Source organism: Sus scrofa, chromosome 13 (assembly GCF_000003025.6).
Source record: "Sus scrofa isolate TJ Tabasco breed Duroc chromosome 13, Sscrofa11.1, whole genome shotgun sequence".
NCBI classification, from domain to species: Eukaryota; Metazoa; Chordata; class Mammalia; order Artiodactyla; family Suidae; genus Sus; species Sus scrofa.
The window spans coordinates 37,294,900-37,313,093 of record NC_010455.5 but is presented as its reverse complement, the minus strand read 5'-3'; the positions used below and the strand labels follow the sequence as shown (position 1 = coordinate 37,313,093).

At 42.6% G+C, this 18,194-nt stretch overlaps 1 long non-coding RNA gene across 3 annotated transcripts in view; it reads right to left on the bottom strand.

Annotated features, from left to right (window-relative positions):
• LOC102162847 overlaps nt 1-18,194 on the bottom strand; it is a 162,726-nt gene that overhangs the window by 43,144 nt on the left and 101,388 nt on the right. For 2 of the 3 annotated variants that reach the window (XR_002337588.1, XR_002337591.1), the window contains exons 2-3: nt 13,257-13,448; nt 7,971-8,080 (exon numbers count right to left, since the gene is read on the bottom strand). This is a non-coding gene — a long non-coding RNA (uncharacterized LOC102162847). Of the gene's footprint in view, nt 1-7,970; nt 8,081-10,435; nt 10,903-13,256; nt 13,449-18,194 lie in introns of those variants that run through there. The other variant, XR_002337589.1, reaches the window with a different exon arrangement.

Genomic DNA, 18,194 nt, shown 5'->3' with positions numbered 1-18,194 from the left:
CTGGGTATAGTATCATGTCATCTGCAAATAGGGATAGTTTTACTTCTTCCTTTCCAATTTGGATTCCTTTTATTTCTTTTACTTCTCTGATTGCTGTGGCTAGGACTTCCAAAACTATGTTGAAGAGTAGTGGTGAGAGCAGACATCCTTGTCTTGCTCCTGATCTCAGCGGGAATTCTTTCAGCTTTTCATCGAGAATGATGTTAGCTGTGGCTTTGTCATATATGGCCTTTATTATGTTGAGGTAGGTTCCCGCTATGCCCACTTTCTGAAGGGTTTTTATCAGATATGGGTGTTGGATTTTGTCAAAAGCTTTTTCCGCATCTATGGAGAGGATCATATTGTTTTTATTCTTCAGTCTGTTAATGTGTTGTATCACACTGATGGATTTCTGGATATTGAACAATACTTGCATCCCTGGGATAAATTCCACTTGATCATGATGTACAATCCTTTGAATGTATTGTTGGATGTGGTTTGCTAGTATTTTGTTGAGGATTTTTGCATTTATATTCATCAGTGAAATTGGCCTGTAGTTTTCTTTTTCTGCAGTGTCTTTGTCTGGTTTTGGTATCAGGGTGATGGTGGCCTCATAGAATGAGTTTGGGAGTATCCCTTCCTCTGCAGTTTTTTGGAACAGTTTCAGAAGGAGAGGTGTTAGCTCTTCTCTAAATGTTTGATAGAATTCACCTGTGAAGCCATCTGGTCCTGGACTTTTGTCTGTTGGAAGTTTTTTAATCACAGTTTCAATTTCAATTCTTGTGATTGGTCCATTCATCTTTTCTATTTCATCTTGGTTTAGTCTTGGAAGATTGTACTTTTCTAAGAATTTGTCCATTTCTTCTAGGATTTCTGTTTTCTTGGTGTATAGTTGCACATAGTAGTCTCATGATTCTTTGTATTTCTGTGAGGTCTATTGTTATTTCTCCTTTTTCATTTCTAATTTTATTGATTTGAGTCCTCCCTCTTTTTTTCTTCATAAGTTTGGCTAAGGGTTTATCAATTTTGTTGATCTTTTCAAAGAACCAGCTTTTCATTTCATTTATCTTTTCTATGGTTTTCTTTGTTTCTATTTCATTGATTTCTGCTCTGATCTTTATGATTTCTTTCCTTCTACTAACTTTAGGTCTTGTCTGTTATTCTCTCTTGAGCTGCTTTAGATGTAAAGTTAGCTTGTTTATTTGAGCTTGTTCTTGTTTCCTGAGGTGAGCTTGTATTGCTATAAACTTTCCTCTTAGAATGGCTTTTGCTGCATCCCATAGGTTTTGGAGTGTCATATCTTTGTTGTCATTTGCTTCTAGGTATTTTTTAATTTCCTCTTTAATTTCTTCAGTGATCCATTGGTTGTTTAGTAGCATGTTGTTTAGTCTCCAAGTGTTTGTGTTTTTTGCAGTTTTTTTCTTGTTGCTGATTCCAGTCTTATAGTGTTGTGGTTGGAAAACATGCTTGATATGATTTCGACTTTCTGAAAGTTACCGAGGTTGGATTTGCAGCCCAGGATGTGATCAATCTTAGAGAATGTTCCATGTGCACTTGAGAAGAATGTGTATTCTGTTGCTTTTGGATGGAGTGTCCTATAAATATCTATTAAGTCCATCTGTCTAATGCTTCATTCAGGGCCTGTGTCTCCTTACTGATTTTCTCTCTGGACAATCTGTCCATTGCTGTAAGTGGGGTGTTAAAGTCCCACATTATGATTGTGTTATTGTTGATTTGTCGTTTTAAGGTTGTTAGCAGTTGCCTTATATATTGTGGTGAAGCTATGTTGGATGTGTAGATATTTAAAACTGTTATTTCTTCTTGGATTGATCCTTTGATCATTTAGGTAGTGACCTTCCTTGTCCCTTAAAATATTCTTCATTTTAAAGTCTATTTTGTCTGATATGAGTATTGCTACTCCAGCTTTCTTTTGATTCTCATTTCCATGGAATATTTTCTTCCATCCTCTCACTTTCAATTTGCATGTGTCCTTAGAAGTGAAGTGGGTCTCTTGAAGACAGCATATATATGGGTCTTGTGTTTGTATCCATTCTGCCAGTCTCTGTCTTTTGGTTGGGGGGTTTAGTCCACTAACATTTAAGGTAATTATTGATATGTATGTTCTTATTGCTATTTTATTAGTTCATTGGGATTTGTTTTTGGACAATCTAAATGTCCATCAACAGACTAACAGATAATGAAGATGTTATATTTTATAATCTGAATCATTTTGCTATACACCTGAAAATAACACAACATTGTAAATCAACTATACTCCCATAGAAAAATTAAATTAAAGCAAACAAACAATAAAAAAAACTGTTAGAAAAATATCAAGACAGGAAATTCTTCCCCATCACCCGAGGAGTTTTCTATCACTGGGAGGCAGCATCCAGCTGTGAGTGTGGTCAAAATGGGATTCCAGTGATCATATGGACCCATCTTTCAACCCTATGATAAAGGCTTCCTTATCCCCTGAGACACACCAATATTGAAATTGGGACACATAACCCTACAGTGGTTTGAAAGGTTCAAATGAAAGGACGCATCACACATCTTTTATTTTAAATCAAAAGTTAGCAATGATTAAGCTTAGTGATGAAGGCTTGTCAATAGCTGAGGCAAGCCAAAAGCTAGGCCTCTTGTACCCAACTATTATTAAGCCAAACTGTGAATGCAAAGAACAGTTCTCAAAGAAAATTAAAAGCAATATTCCAGGGAGCACATGAATGAAAAGAAAGCAAAACAACCTTATTGCTGATATTGAGCAAGTTTTGGTCTGGGTAGAAGGTCAAAGTGGCCACATATTCCCTTTAGCCAAAAAAAAAAAAAAAAAAGCCTAATCCAGAGCAAGACCCTATACTACCTTCAATTTATCAAGTCTGAGAGAAGTGAGGAAGTTGCAGAAATTGAAGCTAGCAGAGATTGGCTCCTGAGATTTAAGGAAAGAAGATGTCATCATAACATAAAATATAGGGTGAAGCAGCAAGTACTGATATAGAAGCTGTAGCAATTTATCCAGAAGAGCTAGCTAAGATAATTAACAAAGGTGGCTCTACTAAACACCAGATCTTCCATGTAGACGAAACAGCTTTTTAGTGGAATAAGATGCCATTTAGGACTTTCATAGTCAGAGAGAAGTCAATGCCTGGCTTCAAAGCTTCCAAGGACACGCTGACTCTTTTTTGGGGGGGTAATGCAGCTGGTGACTTTAAGTTGACACCAATGCTCATTTACCATTCTGAAAATCCTAGGACCCTCAAGATTTATGCTCATTTTACTCTGCCTCTGTTCTGTAAATGGAACAACAAAACCTGATTGGCAGCATATGTATTTTAAACATGGTTCACTGAATTTTAAGCCCATTGTTGAGACCTACTGTTCAAAAAAAGGATTCCTTTCAAAATATTGCTGCTCACTGACCATGCATCTGGTCTTCCAAGAGCGGGTGATGGAGATGTTCAATGAGATATGTTCTTTTCATGCCTGCTGATACAAGATCCATTCTGCAGCCAAGGAGTAATTTTGACTTTTAAGTCTTATTAATTTAAAAAATGAATTTTGAAAGGCTATAGCTGCCATAGATGGTGAGTCTTCTCATGGATCTGGGCAAAGTCAACTGAAAGCCTTCTGGAAAAGATCCATCATTCTAGATGCCGTAAGGAACATTTGTGATTGATGGAAAAAGGTCAAAATATCAACATTAACAGGAGTTTGGCAAAAGTTGATTTCAACCCTCATGGAGGACCTTGTAGAGTTCAAGACTTCAGTGGAGTAAGTCACTGCAGATGTAGTGGAAATAGCAAGGAAACTAGAATTAGAAGTGGAGCCTGAAGATGTGACTGAGTTGCTGTAATCACATGATAAAATTTTCATAAATGAGGAGTTGCTTCTTATGGGTGAGTAAAGAAGACCATCTCTTGTGATGGAACCTACTCCTAGTGAAGATGCTGTGAAAACTGTTGAAGTGATAACAAAGAATTAAGAACATTGCATAAACTAGGTTGATAAAACAGCAGCAGGGTTTTAGAGAGTCCAACTTTTAAAGGAGTTCTCTGTAGATAAAATGCCTTCAAATAGCCTTGCAAGCTACAGAGAAATCATCCATCAAAGGGGCAAGCTGCCACAGACACCCCAACCTTTAGGAACCACCATGCTGATCAGTTAGCAGCCATCAAGAGCCAGGCAAGACCCTCTACCAGCAAAAATCAATTGACTCTGAAGGCTCAGATGATGGTTAGCATTTTTTAGTCATAAAAAAATTTTAGATTAAGTTATGCACTTTTTAAGGACACAATGCCATTGCACACTTAATAGACTACTGTAGAATATAAACATAACTTTGATATGTACTGGGAAACCAAAAAAATTCCTGTGACTTGCTTTACTACAACATTTGTGTTATTGCTGTGATCTGGTACAGAACCTGCAGTTTCTCCAAGGTTTGCCTGTTTTGTGACTAGACAAGGGCTTTTGGATAATTCACTTGGGTTTGAAGCCTCAATCCACCTCTCAGAGCTTGTGGGCTTCAACAAGGTACTTCTAGATTTAATGAGGTAATGTTTGCAAATCCCTTTACTTGGTGCCTGAAACAATACATAATGGCAATTATAGTGATATAGACTCCTGAAAATTGTGGTCCCCAACCTTGAGCGCACACTAAGATCTGCTGGGGAGTTTTGAAATCCCGGTACTTGGGCTCCACCTGGAATAATACAATCAGAAGCTGTGGAAAGTAGGGCCTGGGCATAGGTCTTTTGCAAGTTTCCCTTGGCTAAGTATTTTTAAAGCTCCTCATATTCAGCCAATGTTGAACACCCTTTGAAATACATTCAAATAGAAAATTTTTTATTCCCATTTTACAAAAGTAAAACATTGGCATTTCTGTTATAATTAGCTTGGCAACCGGCTCCCTGATCCAGGGCACACACCGTGTAGGGGCATTAACTTCAAGTCACACACAAGCCACTCTCTGTCTCTCTGGACCAAGAAGAAAACCAGACAGCACACTCTGCTCTCAAGATAGAAAAGGCAATTTGGTTCCAGAAGCTTTAGCGATATGAACCTATCCCTCCCCCGCCCCTTTATTTTCCCTGTCTTTTTAGGGCTACACCCAAGGCATATGAAAGTTCCCAGGCTGGGGGTCAAATCGGAGCTATAACTGCTGGCCATGGCCACAGCCACAGCAATGTGAGATCCAAGCCATGCCTGCAACCTACACCACACAGCTCATGGTGATACCACCGGCTCCTTAACCCACCGAGTGAGGCTAGGGAATGAACCCACATTCTCATGGACACTAGTCAGGTTTGTTACCTACCACTGAGCCACAATGGGAACTCTCGAATCTGCCCCTCTCTTGAAGGGAAGATGAAGAGAGCCAGGGAGAGATCATGGGAAAACATTAACCACAGCAAAAGACACCTGGTATTGTCCTGCGACAACTCCATGTTACCTCATTTCCTCAGGGTGCATTTTCACCAGGTCTGTAAATGTAATACAGACACCCACTTGCTGATACTTTTTATTTAACAACAAAAATAATAAATCAGTGAGACCAAAGAAATGGTGAGGTACCCTCCAAATTTCTAGAAGTTTGACAATTAAAGCAGCATATTAGTGGGTGAGAACTGATATAAGCAAACGTATCTCAAAGAACAAGTACTTCCAGGAAGGAGAGCTGGAAAATATGAGGGGGTTTGGTTCCATTTGTAGGTACAAGAGCTGTGACATGCATCAGTGACTCTGAACAGTCCCTGGACCAGCAGCATCCCATCACCTCAAACTAGTTAGACCTCCAGAGCCCAGCGCTGAGGGTGGGGCCAAAGCCCTTCCAGGAGATTCCGATGCTCCCTCAGATGTGAGGCCCCTGCTTCTGAGAACTGGCACGAGGCTCTGGGAGGGGTGGGGCTACAGAGACCTGGAAACTTCCCTGGCCTGGCTCCTGGTGGGGCTTCCCTGTGAGAATCCCACAGTAGGTAAGATGATATTTCCAGGAAAGCCCAATTTTAGGATTTGCAATGAAATTCCCCATTCAAAAACACTGCAATACTCTGCTGGCCCAAAACCAAGCTGTCAGTGGATCTCACATTTGCCAGCCTCTGATTCTGTCAAGTTTTTCTCCCTAAGTCACAACTCTCAACAGAGATAGATAGCTTTTGAAAATCATCAGAGTTGCCATCAGGCTTTTCCAGCCTGAAACAAACAAACATTTAAATCCTAAGAAGAAAATGAAAAGATGTGGTACATATATACAACAGAATACCACTCAGCCATAAAAAAGAAAGAAATAATGCTATTTGCAGCAACAAGGATGGACCTAGAGACTATTAGGTCCATCATGATATTTCATGATTATCCTCATACTTCATACATAGGAAATAAGTCAGAAAGAGAAAGACAAGGACATGATATTGCTTGTATGTGGAATCTAAAACAAATTATACAAATGAACTTGTTTATGAAACAGTAGTACATCCACAGACATAAAAAACAAACTTATGCTTACCAATGGGAAAAGGGGTGGGGGAGGGATATTCTAGCAGTTTGCGATTAGCCGATACAAACTACTATATATTAAATAGATAACAGCACAGTCCTACTGTACAGCACATGGAACTACATTCAATATACTGTAATAAATTATAATGGAAAAGAATATGAAAAATAATAAAGTGAATCATTTTGCTGTGTACACCTGAAACTAGCACAATATTGTAAATCAACTACATTTCAATTAAAAACAAGAATAAAAACCAAATAACCACCCACAAGACTCTCTTCCTAATGCTAGAATCAGTGTTTTTCATCTTCCCAATGCAACCTCATACTACATGGGTAAAGTCAGGATTTCCAAACCACCCAATAATTTCTAAGAAATTAATTTTTCTTTTCACAAGCCAGTGTTGTCTAAGTTTTGGTATACTGTAAATAATCCTGTTCATGTCATATAGCATAATTTTGTAAGCCACTTACAATCCTGACATGTATTTTTAGCTTTCTGTGAATGGAATTCCTCATTAACACATATTCATCCTCTTTGGACTTTTAAAAAAATTTCACTTTCATACACATTTTAAATAATACAGTACACACAAATGTATGAGATTGTGATTTCTTGCTGTTTTCAGTGGTTGATCATAGAGGTGGTGCTAAATGAGGTTTTTCCCTCCTATTCTATGCGGAAGAGTTTGCTGAAGAATCTGTTCACATAAGTAGATTGTATGGGCTATTTCATTCTATCTAAGAGCTGATTTTTGGACTCAGTTTAGTCACACTGTAACCTGGGGGAGTGGAAGGAATGTAGACACTGGAGCCAAGTGACTTGGGTTTGAATCCTGGCTACACAGCCACACTCGAGTGATCTGGGTCACTCACAAACCCTCTCCAAGTCTCCATCTCCCTGTCTACAGAACTAAGAATAGCGTTATTTTGTAGGATATAAGATTTAATATGGCATTGCATGTGAAGAACAGGCTACCTGGAACCATCCAATATATATTGGTATGTGCTTCCTCCTTTTGCTTATCTGTTCCATAAAGCAAGGCTATTTAAACCTCCACACTATTTATTTTGCTGGCCACAAGTTAGAATCACAAATTGCAGTTAAACATACTAATAGTGCATTTCTTGAAAACAAATGTCTAATTCCAGCTGATGTCCAATTGAATAGAACATTTCTCCCGAGCACCCAGGTTTATTTCATACCCTCCAGAGCACACCAATAGCTCAGGGATATAAAAGAATCCGTCTAGAAGCCATTTTTTTTTTCTTCCCAAGCAAGGATATACCAAAGCAGCTAAGAGAATGCACTTGAAAGCAGAGGAAGAAGTTCTTTATCAATGGCACCTAGGAACCAGTTAACAACCAGCTCCTTTTCAAATTCAGCCTTCTTTGTCCTCAAATACCAACACACTGTGGGTCAGGACGTCAAAATATGCATTTGCTGGAGGGGGGTACTTTAACATTTAGTTCACAATACCTACACTTACCTCTGTCTCTCTGTCATCATCACAGCATCTTCGAGACCGTCATTGGAGACTAGAGCTGGGAAGCCACGAATGGGCCAAGGCACATCTTTCGTATTCCAGGAGCTCACAGCCTAGTGGAGAGAAGATTGGGTGCTTATTAAATACCTATTAATACCAATAGCTGTTGTTTATTGAGCACTCACTATATGGCATCCATAGGCACTATTTTAAATGCAAACCCTGCACCAACTCACTTAATCCTCATGACAACTCTTATATAATCACTGGCATCTTACAAGTAAGGAAACTGAGGCACAGAGGAATTAAGAAGCTTGCACAGACGTAATTAAACTTATAAGCTCTTGCACAGCAAACAAAGCCATAAATAAAATGAAAGGACAGTCTACAGACTGGGAGAAAACATGTGCGAAAAATTCCAACAAGGGATTGATTTCCAAAACAAACAAATAGCTCATACAACTCAGTAACAACAACAAAAGTCAAAGAAAAAATGTGCAGAAGACCTAAACAGACATTTCTCCAAAGATGGCCAGTAGGCACATGAAAAGATGTTCAACATCACTAACTATTAGAGAAATGCAAATCCAAGCTACAATGAAGTATCATATCACACTGGTTACAAAGGCCATAATCATAAAGTCTACAAATAATAAATCCTGGGGAGGATGTAAAGAAAAAGGAACCCTTCTACGCTGTTGGTGGAAATGTAAGTTGACACAACCAGCATGGACAATAGTATGGAGGTTCCTTAAAAAACTAAAGGTAGATGCCATATGATCCAGCAATCCTATTCCTGGATCTATCCAAAGAAAACTCTAATTTGAAAAGATTCACACAGACCAAAGTTCACTGTAGCACTATTTACAATAGCCAAGACATGGAAACAACCTAAATGTCCATTGACAAAGGAATGGAAAAAGAAGATGTGGTACACATATTCACAAAGGAACACTACTCAGTCATAAAAAAGAATGAAATGATATCATTTGCAGCAACATGGATAGACCTAGGTATTATCACACTAAGTGAATCAGAGAAAGACAAATATATGAAATACAAATACTGTATCACTTATATGTGGAATCTAAAATATGATACAAATGAAATTACTTACAAAACAGAAACAAACTTGCAGACTTAGGAAACAAATTTATGGTTACCAAAGGGGACAGGGGGTGGGGTAGGCATAATTTAGGAGTTTGGAATTAACCATTAACCAAAAAAAAAAAAAAAAAGAAAAAAGAAAAAGAAAGAAAAGCTTGCACAGTCACACACTTTGAAATGATACAGCTGAGATTCAAACGTTGGTCCATCTGTGCTCTTCTGACAACCAAAAAGAGGAGTGTGCAAGTTCAGAGTGATTTTTGGTGTTAAGCAGTTTCCTCTATCATGCTGAGCCTCAGTTTCTTCATCTGTTAAAGGCGCATAATTGCGACCACCTGGAATCACTGCAGGGCTTAAACCCTACAGGTGAGCATGCTTGATGAGAATCAAAAGACTGCAGACAAGGGGCCTTCTCTCTGCACCACCAGGAAGGGCTTTTGGAGTTTTAAAGGCAAAAGAGCGCACGTGGTTAAGCTGATGGAAGGGAAGCCTGGGGTGGTGGGAGAGGGCCTTTGCAGGAGGCAGAGCCCAAACTCTTGGAGGAAGGGCAGTCAGGGACAGGCTCTCCAGCACAAGAGCTCCTTGGAGAGGAGGAGTGGTGGGAGCAGGGAGCATCCAGTTGTTGTCACTTGCCCCAGTGTCAGTGCCAGACAGGGATACAGCCCAGGGGGTGCGGGCGGAGGCTGGGCTTGGTGAGCCCACACTTGTTGGGCATTTGCACTGGGGTGATGTGGGTGAGGTCAGGCAGCCACTGGCTCTAGACAGAGAGCAAGCCCAGGCCCATGTTTCCTGCACCCCAGGAGCCAGCAGCTCATTAAAGAGGAGGGAAGGAGCAATTACCTGCAAACTTCAGAAGGTAAAAGACCAGGAGGAGGGTTGTTCTCAACGTGGGGCCCCGGCACTATGCCAGAAAGGCAGAGGGGATGAAAGGAGGATGGAGAAGCCTTCCGGGGTCACTGGCTGAGGTCACAACAGGGCCAGTGAATCAACTAAGGTGGCCTAGAAGGCTAGGGGCAGTGGCTTAGGCTTGATGTGATCTGTAATGGGGAGCCCTGGTGAGCACTGGAGCAAGGCAGGGGTGGGGGCAGACTTCCACAGGAAGAAGGTGCTGCTGATGACTGACCCAGAGGGGCTTGAGTGGTGAGGAAGAAGAAACACCAGGGCTGCCTGTGCCCTCCATCCAGGGTGATGCCATTAAATAGAAATATAATGCCAATCTCCTGCATAATTTACAAGTGCCTGATAGCCCATCAGAAACAGGAAAAGAGGTTAATTCTAATAATATATTTAACCCAGTATATCAGAAATATTTATCATTTCAACATGAAATCAATGCAAACATCATTATTGAGCTAACTCACATTTTTCTTGTGCTAAATCTTCAGGATCTTGGGTGTTTCTCAGCCAGGACTCAGATTCAGACTAGCTGCATTCCAGGAGGCACAGGTGGCTTGTGGCTGGGGTATAGGACTGTGCAGGTCTAGACTGAGCAGAAGTTGGGGTGAAGTTGGCTGCAGATGTGACCTTTCTCAGGTTTCCTTCCTGTCCCCTTTTAGCACTGCCCCAGCTTGAGGACTGTGCTGTCCTTTGTCCACGAGCCACAAGCAGGGAAGTGGCCCTGGCTGGTCTCCTCTCTGCTCTGTCAAGCCCCAGCCTCATCTGGTCTTCACTGCACGCCCTGAGTTAAACATTAGCCCTGGATTTCTCAGGGGGTAAACCAAGAGAAAGAAGTTGTTTTAGAAAGTTAATTTCTCTTTATTCTTAAGTGCTCCCATCTTCTGAGGCTGGGATGGGCTGAGGAAGTGGGGTTTTGAGTCTGCTTGAGCTGCTCGCGCCAGGCTAACATGTGGAGAGAGTGTTGGAAATTTGATGGGGGAGCTCTAGCCGAGGGAGAGAAGGCTGAATTTAAAACAGGAACTGGTTGTTAAGGGTTACCAGGTGCTGTGGATCAAAAGTTTTCCTTCACTTTCAAGTGCCTTCTCTTAGCTACTTTTGCACCCCCTTGATTTGGGAGAAAAGGAATTGCCTTCTAGATGGTTCTTTTACGTTCCTGGGCTATCAGTGTGCTGTGGAGGGTATAAAACAAGTTTTGGTGCTGGATAATGCTGGGTGTGAGTTTCAGCTTCCTGACCCTGAGAGAGTTGGGTCAGTTTCCCACCCCTCAGTTTCTTTATCTGTGAAGTGGGAACAGGAAGACGCAGGATAGGAGGGTAAATGGGAGAGTGTGTATGAGGTTCTTCACCTGGAATGTGGGGGCTCAACAGATGGGAAATGATTTATGGGTTCTGATTACTGTCATTGCCATTACCGCTCATGGAGCAGGGCCTGGGCTGAGTTTGTGGTTTGCGTCAGGAGAAGCAACAGGAGAAGGATAAGGGAGGGGTGGGGAGGGGCGCTCAGAGGGATGTCTCCTTACCAAAGCAAGTCTGAAAGGGGGTCTCTGAGGGATGAAGGTACAGCTAGAGGCCTCCAGATGGGTAAGGTGGGAGTCAGGGAGGACATGGGGGCTTGTCCTGAGCTGGCAGGGGAGCAGCACTCTAGCCATAATTGTGAACTCTGTCTGGGGGTCATGTTCTTCCCCACAGGTTTCCAGCTCCACCTCCCATGTCCACAGTTACCCAAACATTTTCCAAACCAGTCTGACCCCTTTCTAATGGGTTCCAGATGCATTTGCAAGAAATTGGAAAAATGCAGAGCCAAGTGGGAAGTTGCACATTTATAGCACCGTGTTGGGCCTAAGATTTTGTGCCAGGGGTGCCTGTTTGCAGGGGATGAGTTGCCTCTCTTTTCCTCCTCCCCCCTCATCTCCCCCAGGAGGAGTTTCCCACAGCCCCTTCCCGATGGGCAGCATTTAGGGGTGCCCTTGGTAAGGTGGGGTTTGTCTTCGGCGTGCACTTGCCCCTCAGACCCATCAGTAAGGCTTGAGCTCATTCATTTTCTGAATATTTACTGAGCACCTCCTAGGATTTGCTTTACATGTTTTAAAAAGTGAGATAAAATTGACACATAACATTGTATTAGTTTCAAGTGTATGATATTTTCTTAATAATTAATCATTTAGAAAAAGAGTTTTAATCTCACAAACTCCCTGAAAGAATCTAAGGGACCTCCTGGGGGTCCAAAGATCATACTTTGAGAACAACTTCTTTAAAGGAAAAGAAGCTCTCAGGGGGCCATGAGAGCTTGACAAGGCAACCTGACCTAGGTTAGCGGGTGGGAGACTAGATTAAAAAGGGGGACATTAGAGTATGTTTAAGACCTGGACAAAGCATGTAGAAAGGCCCAGTGGTGATGGAGAGCATGGTACCCATGAAGAACTAAAAGAAGTACTTAAGAATCCTCTGCTTGGGGTACACTGGGGCTACTGCAAGCCCCCCCCACTTTAAATCCATGTAACTAAAAATTTATCTAGGTCCTGTGACATACCAAGGACCAAGATCATCTCTTCTCTCTTGGAGCTGACAGTCTGGAAGGGGGAAGCATGTCCCTCTTCCCACCCAGCATTCCTGTGGCATGTGCAGAGACGGGGGAGCTGGGTCTGATACGTGTGCGAGCAGGAGGGGCACAAATGTCAGATTTGGAAAGCCTAGGTGCAGGGAGATTTTAAGTTCAATTTTGAAGGGTGAGTAGGGGTGATCCAGGAACAGGGGATGGTGTGCCTGTATGAAGGAGAGGAGGGCTCAAAGGTCTGGAAACAAGAGACCACATGGGCTGTGGTGGGAATGGGAAGTTTGCACCATGGAGGGGTGAGGAGACCGGGAAGGGCAATGGACCAGTGTGTGAACCAGACCGGTTGACTCTGAGCTCTAACCCAGTGTAGTTGTTGGTAAGATCACAGGCTGATTCTAAGTCATGACTCCATATTTTGTGTGCAGGTCACTTCGTCTCTTTGGACCATTTTCCAGAGGTGATACTGGTTGGAATTTAAGAACAGAGATTCTGGAGTCTGTCTGCCTGGGCTTGGATCCCAGCTCTGCTATAAATGACTTGTGTGACCTTGGATCAGTCACTCAACTTCTCTGTGACTTAGCTTCTTCCTCCCTATAACAGGAATATTACTAGTATCTACCATATATGGTTATTTTAGAGAATCAGTGAGTTATATGTATAGTTATAGGACTTAAGGATTATTCTTGACAAATTCCTCATCCTCAGGAGGGATGTTCATCCCAACTTACTCACCTCAGGTGATGCTGGGGAAGCAGCACCTCTTAGCATTGGCAGCAGCCCTGGAGGTTTATCTGGTTCAAAGTCCCATGTGATTCAGGTGATCTCCAGCATCCCTGTCCATCTGTGCATCCTGGACAAGTGGCTCTTTGGGCTGTGATCATGCACAGTTGAGAGAGCAGGTACTCAAGCGCATGACCTCCATTCCTGGTAAGGAAGCCAGTGGGGAAAAATGCAGTTAGAAAAGTACAAATCTCACATCGGTGCTGCTTTCTTCCACTGTATGGAAGGGGATGTAAGTGTGTTTCAGCCAAAAAAGACAAGACTTTCCTATGGATCTTGACTCCATTCATTCTCCAAATCACACTGCTGAGTGAGAGACAAAAATGGAATGAACTGGAAGACCAGCCATAACATAATCCAGCTCTGAAGAAGGAAAAAGCCACCAGAAGAAAGACAACACAGATGGGTGGACAAGCTCTAAATGATGCTGATTCTGTAGTTTCAGAGCACTCAGCTGTCAGTTTCGGTGAAGAGGGCAGACCCCTCCTACCCTGGCTGCTGCTGGGCTGGGGAGGACAAGCTGGGCACAGCCCTTCCCATCCAGTAAAACTTGCTTTCGTGGGGTCTGCAAAAGTGGGGCCCTCCCCAGACTTTGGCTGTGCTGGTCACCCAACTTGATGTCACCTGAACTGGTGCAGCTGACAGAAGATTGTAGTATGAAGATTCCGGTGTTTTCTCACTGGCCTTCTGGGGTGCAGAGACCCCTGGGGAGGGAGGCATTCATGTTACCGAACCAAACTTGAGTCCACTAGCCAGTGTCCAGTAAAGCCAATAAAGTCAAAAAATTTTTTTTCATTATCCATTCCTCTGTTGATAGACATTAAGCTTGCTTCCATGTCTTGGCTGTTGTAAACAGTGCTGCAGTGAACATTGGGGAGCATGATCTTTTCAAATTGTGATTTTTCCCCAGATAGGTGCCCAGGGGTAGGACTTCTGGATCATACGGTATATTATTCAGCCATAAAAAAGAATGAAATAATGTCATTTGCAGCAACATGGATGAACTTAAAGATTATCATATTGAGTAAAGTTGGGCAGAGAAAGACAAATATATGATATCACTTATATGTGAAATCTAATAAGATGATAGAAAAGAACTTATTTATAAAACAAAAACAAACTTTCTTTCCTTGCTATGTGATGGAAATAATGCCTCCTGTGCTTTCCTGAGGCCTGTTTTGTTACAACACTGAAAAGGGGGTATGACAGAATAGCTTGGCAAAGAAAAGCGTTGGGCATCTGGGGCTGGCCTGCACAGGTTCAAATCCTGCCTTCACCAGTAAACAGCTAAGCAAATGGGGCAAGCAACTGACAATGATATGCTCATCTGAGAAGTGGTATAATAAGATCTCCCCAGGAAGTTTTTAGGAAGAGTAAAAGCACTTGGAATAGTCGGTGCTCAAAAGATACTTGCAAGGGTGCTGTTTGTCAGGTGGTGTGTTCAACCCCTTATGGGTGTCACTTAGCCTGATGAAGGTGCCACTGTGATTGTACCTATTGGTGGATGTCAGGTCAACTGCCTAATGTCACATAGCTAGGAAGGTCCACACCCAACTCCAACTGATTCCAAAGTTCATACTCTCAACTGGTTTCTATGTTGCCTCTGACAATCAGTGATTTCCAGCCCTCACATTGCTACTTTCTGCCTGGGAGACCTTGGTTAAGCTGGTTCCTTCATCTGAGCCCTAGTGTCCTCCTCCATGCAAAGATAATACAAAGCCTGAGATTTGCAGTGGAGAAGAATGGGACCGTGAGGTTGGAATGACATTGAGTCCTGGATTTGCCTCATTCTTGATATGTATGTGTCCTTGTTGGATATGTTGCTTAGTCTTTCTAAACTTCAGTTTCCCCATCATTAAAATGGGGTAGTAAATCCTCCTTCACAGGGTTGCTGAGGAAAAGGAGGTCAGTCATGTAATGTGCTCAGCGCTGACCACACCACACATAGCATGTAAAGGGATGACTGTGGCCTTGAACCTTGTGCCTCATTCAGCTTACACTCTATAGTCTCCTTGAGGGAGTAGGTAACACTGCCTACCAATATTTGTATCCCCAGAGCCTAGCACAGCATCTGCCTGGGCTCATCAAATAGCTCTGAAACAGGGAGTAAACTTCCTATTACAGATGAGGAATCGGAGCCTCAGAGGGGGGAAAGTCTGTGCCCAAATTGCCAGCTGGTGGAAAAAGCAGTATAGGAACCCCAGTTTCTAGGTTTGAGCCAGTGGTGTATCCACGGCAATGCATAAAATATGGAATTTTGTCAAGACAAGTCACTTGAAGGTTTTACTTCTACTTAAAATGTCTTCACTTAGCACTAGCATGGGGTGGGGATTTAGTGTCTTTAGGTCTGCACTTGACCTTGGGAACTGGTAAATGCTTCTGTAAAACTGGTTCTGATCATTATATGTGGAATACAAAATATGGCACAAATGAATTTATCTATGAAACAGAAAAAAGCTCACAGACACACAGACATAGGGAACAGACTTCTGGTTGCCAAGGGGGAGGGGGTAGGGAGAGGGATGGAGTGGAAGGTTGGGGTTGGCAGATGCAAACTATTATATAGAGGATTCATAAACAACAAGGTCCTACTGTATAGCACAGGGAAATATATTCAATACCCCATGAAAATCCATAATGGAAAACAATATGAAACAGAATATATATATATCACTTTTCTGTAAGCAGAAATTAATACAGCATTGTAAATCAACTATACTTCAATAAAATAAACAACAACAACAAAACAATTGATTTTGGGAGATCCTTATAGCTTGAAAGAATGCAGAGGAGATCTCTGGGGTGCAAATTGGGGATTTTATGCTTGCATACTTTCAGGATGGGGCTTGCCAAGGAGATGGGGCCAGGGCTGATGCCTGCGTTGCCTGAGAGGTGACCTTGCTAATAGTTTTTCAGTGACCCAAACAAGTCCAAAGGCTTGAGGAAGTCCGTAGAGCCCTCCTGTCTACCTAACTGCCCTGGCATTTCCAAGCTGAGCAGGTGGGTTTTCCAGGTCCAGAGCTGCTCCATGTGGAGCAGGAAGCATTTTTCATGAGCCCCGTATAATGAGGTGTGGTGACCTCTTGTAAAGAAAACTCGTCTTCTCTCTAGGGATCCTGTTTCATGCCCAGGGACAGTAGGCGCTGATGGACGTGTGTGACTTGAGGAGATAATGGGACTAAAAAGATGCTCATACACGTCTGCCAGATGACCAGATGGATATGCACGTAGCATCCCTCTGGCCGGGAGGGGTGGGGCAAACTTATAGCATCTGATTGCTGGAAGCCATGGCAGCCCCGTGGCCCCTGGGCAGAGAAAGAGCAGATTGACCAGTAGGATCTTCAGGGTGAGACTTTTAAATACACAGTCTCAGAGAATGGGCTTGTCAGTTTTCCTCTCTCCACCCCCAACCTTTCCCCTCAGTTCCACTTTCTTAGCTCCAATCTCCTATTTGACGTTTCTCCTTGGGTGTCTTAAAGATAAGTTCTCTATCACCCCCACTCCCAAATCCTAGGCAAACTGAAACTCTCGGGGCTCTTCATCTTCTCAATAGCGCCAACATCTGTCTAGTTTTAGCTGGACATCCAGTTCCCACCCTTCACTCTTTCCTTTCCCCTCGTTCAATCCAGCGCTGAGTTTTGTGGACTCCATCTCCCAAATATATACCGATTCTTATAGGACATCGATTCTTAATCTATCTTTAGCATCTACATTTCCACACTACCACTTTGGTCTGAGCCACCTTCGTTTGTCTCCTAGGCTCCTGGAAGGGTCAGCTACCCTCTGTTCCAGCTTTACTCCTGTGGTCTGAGTGATCAGGTCCTGCCTAAGTCCCATCTTAGGCACCCCTGCCCCCATTTTCACCTGCTCCAACACAGGCTGGTTTTCTGAGTCTTCATACCCCAGGGTCTTTGTACTTGCTACCTCTACTGCATGGAATTGTTTTCCTCATGGCCCTTCACAGGCTACGTTTTTGTTCTCCTCGAGGGTCTCAATACAAAGCATGTTTCTTTAGTGATGCTTTCCCTGACCTGCACCATCAGCCCAAGGATGTTCTCCAGTGTCTTGCTTAGTCTGTAATCATCTTATTTTCTTGTTTAGTCTGTCTTCTAGAACAGCAAACCTTTTCAGGAAAGGGCCAGAGAATATTTTAAGCTCTGTGGCCATACTTTAAGCTCTGTCACCATGATTCAACTCTGCCCTTTTAGTATCAAAGGGCACCATTGGACAATGTGTAGCCTGTGGAAATTTGAATTTCATATAATTTTCACCTGTCCCTAAATACTCTTTTCATTAAAAAAAAAATCTTCAAAAATTGTGAAAACCATTCTTAGCTCCTGGACCTTACAGAAATATGCAGTGGGACAGGCTTGGCCCACAGCCTATGGTTTGCCAACCCTTGTTTTAGAATGTAAGTTCCACGAGGCCAGGGCCCTGTCTGTCTTGTCCATCACACTATCCCAACTATATAACAGTTCTTGGCATGTAAAAGATGCTCACTAAATATCTGGAGAGTAAAAGGCAGAGGAGATGACACCTGGAGCTTATTGGACACGTCTCAAACAGGGGGCCATCGTGTTTCCGAAAACAAGGAGTGAAAAAACAAGGATGAAAAGGAAGGATGATCATGAGGTACACATCTGTCAACAGGAATCTCTGGGCATCAAATCTACCCTTCTGCTTCTAGCCAGGACAATAATCAACCACCCATGATCTGTATTTTCTAGGCCCAGAGATTCTTCCAAGTCAAGCAAGAAGCCACTGCTCCCTGTGAACAATCCTCTGAACTGGCAATACGGCCAGGCTGTCAGAATTCTAACCCCTGGAAAGGTCATGGACATTATGTCCTGGCACGGGCAGTCACCATCTGAACAAATTAATACTTGTGTG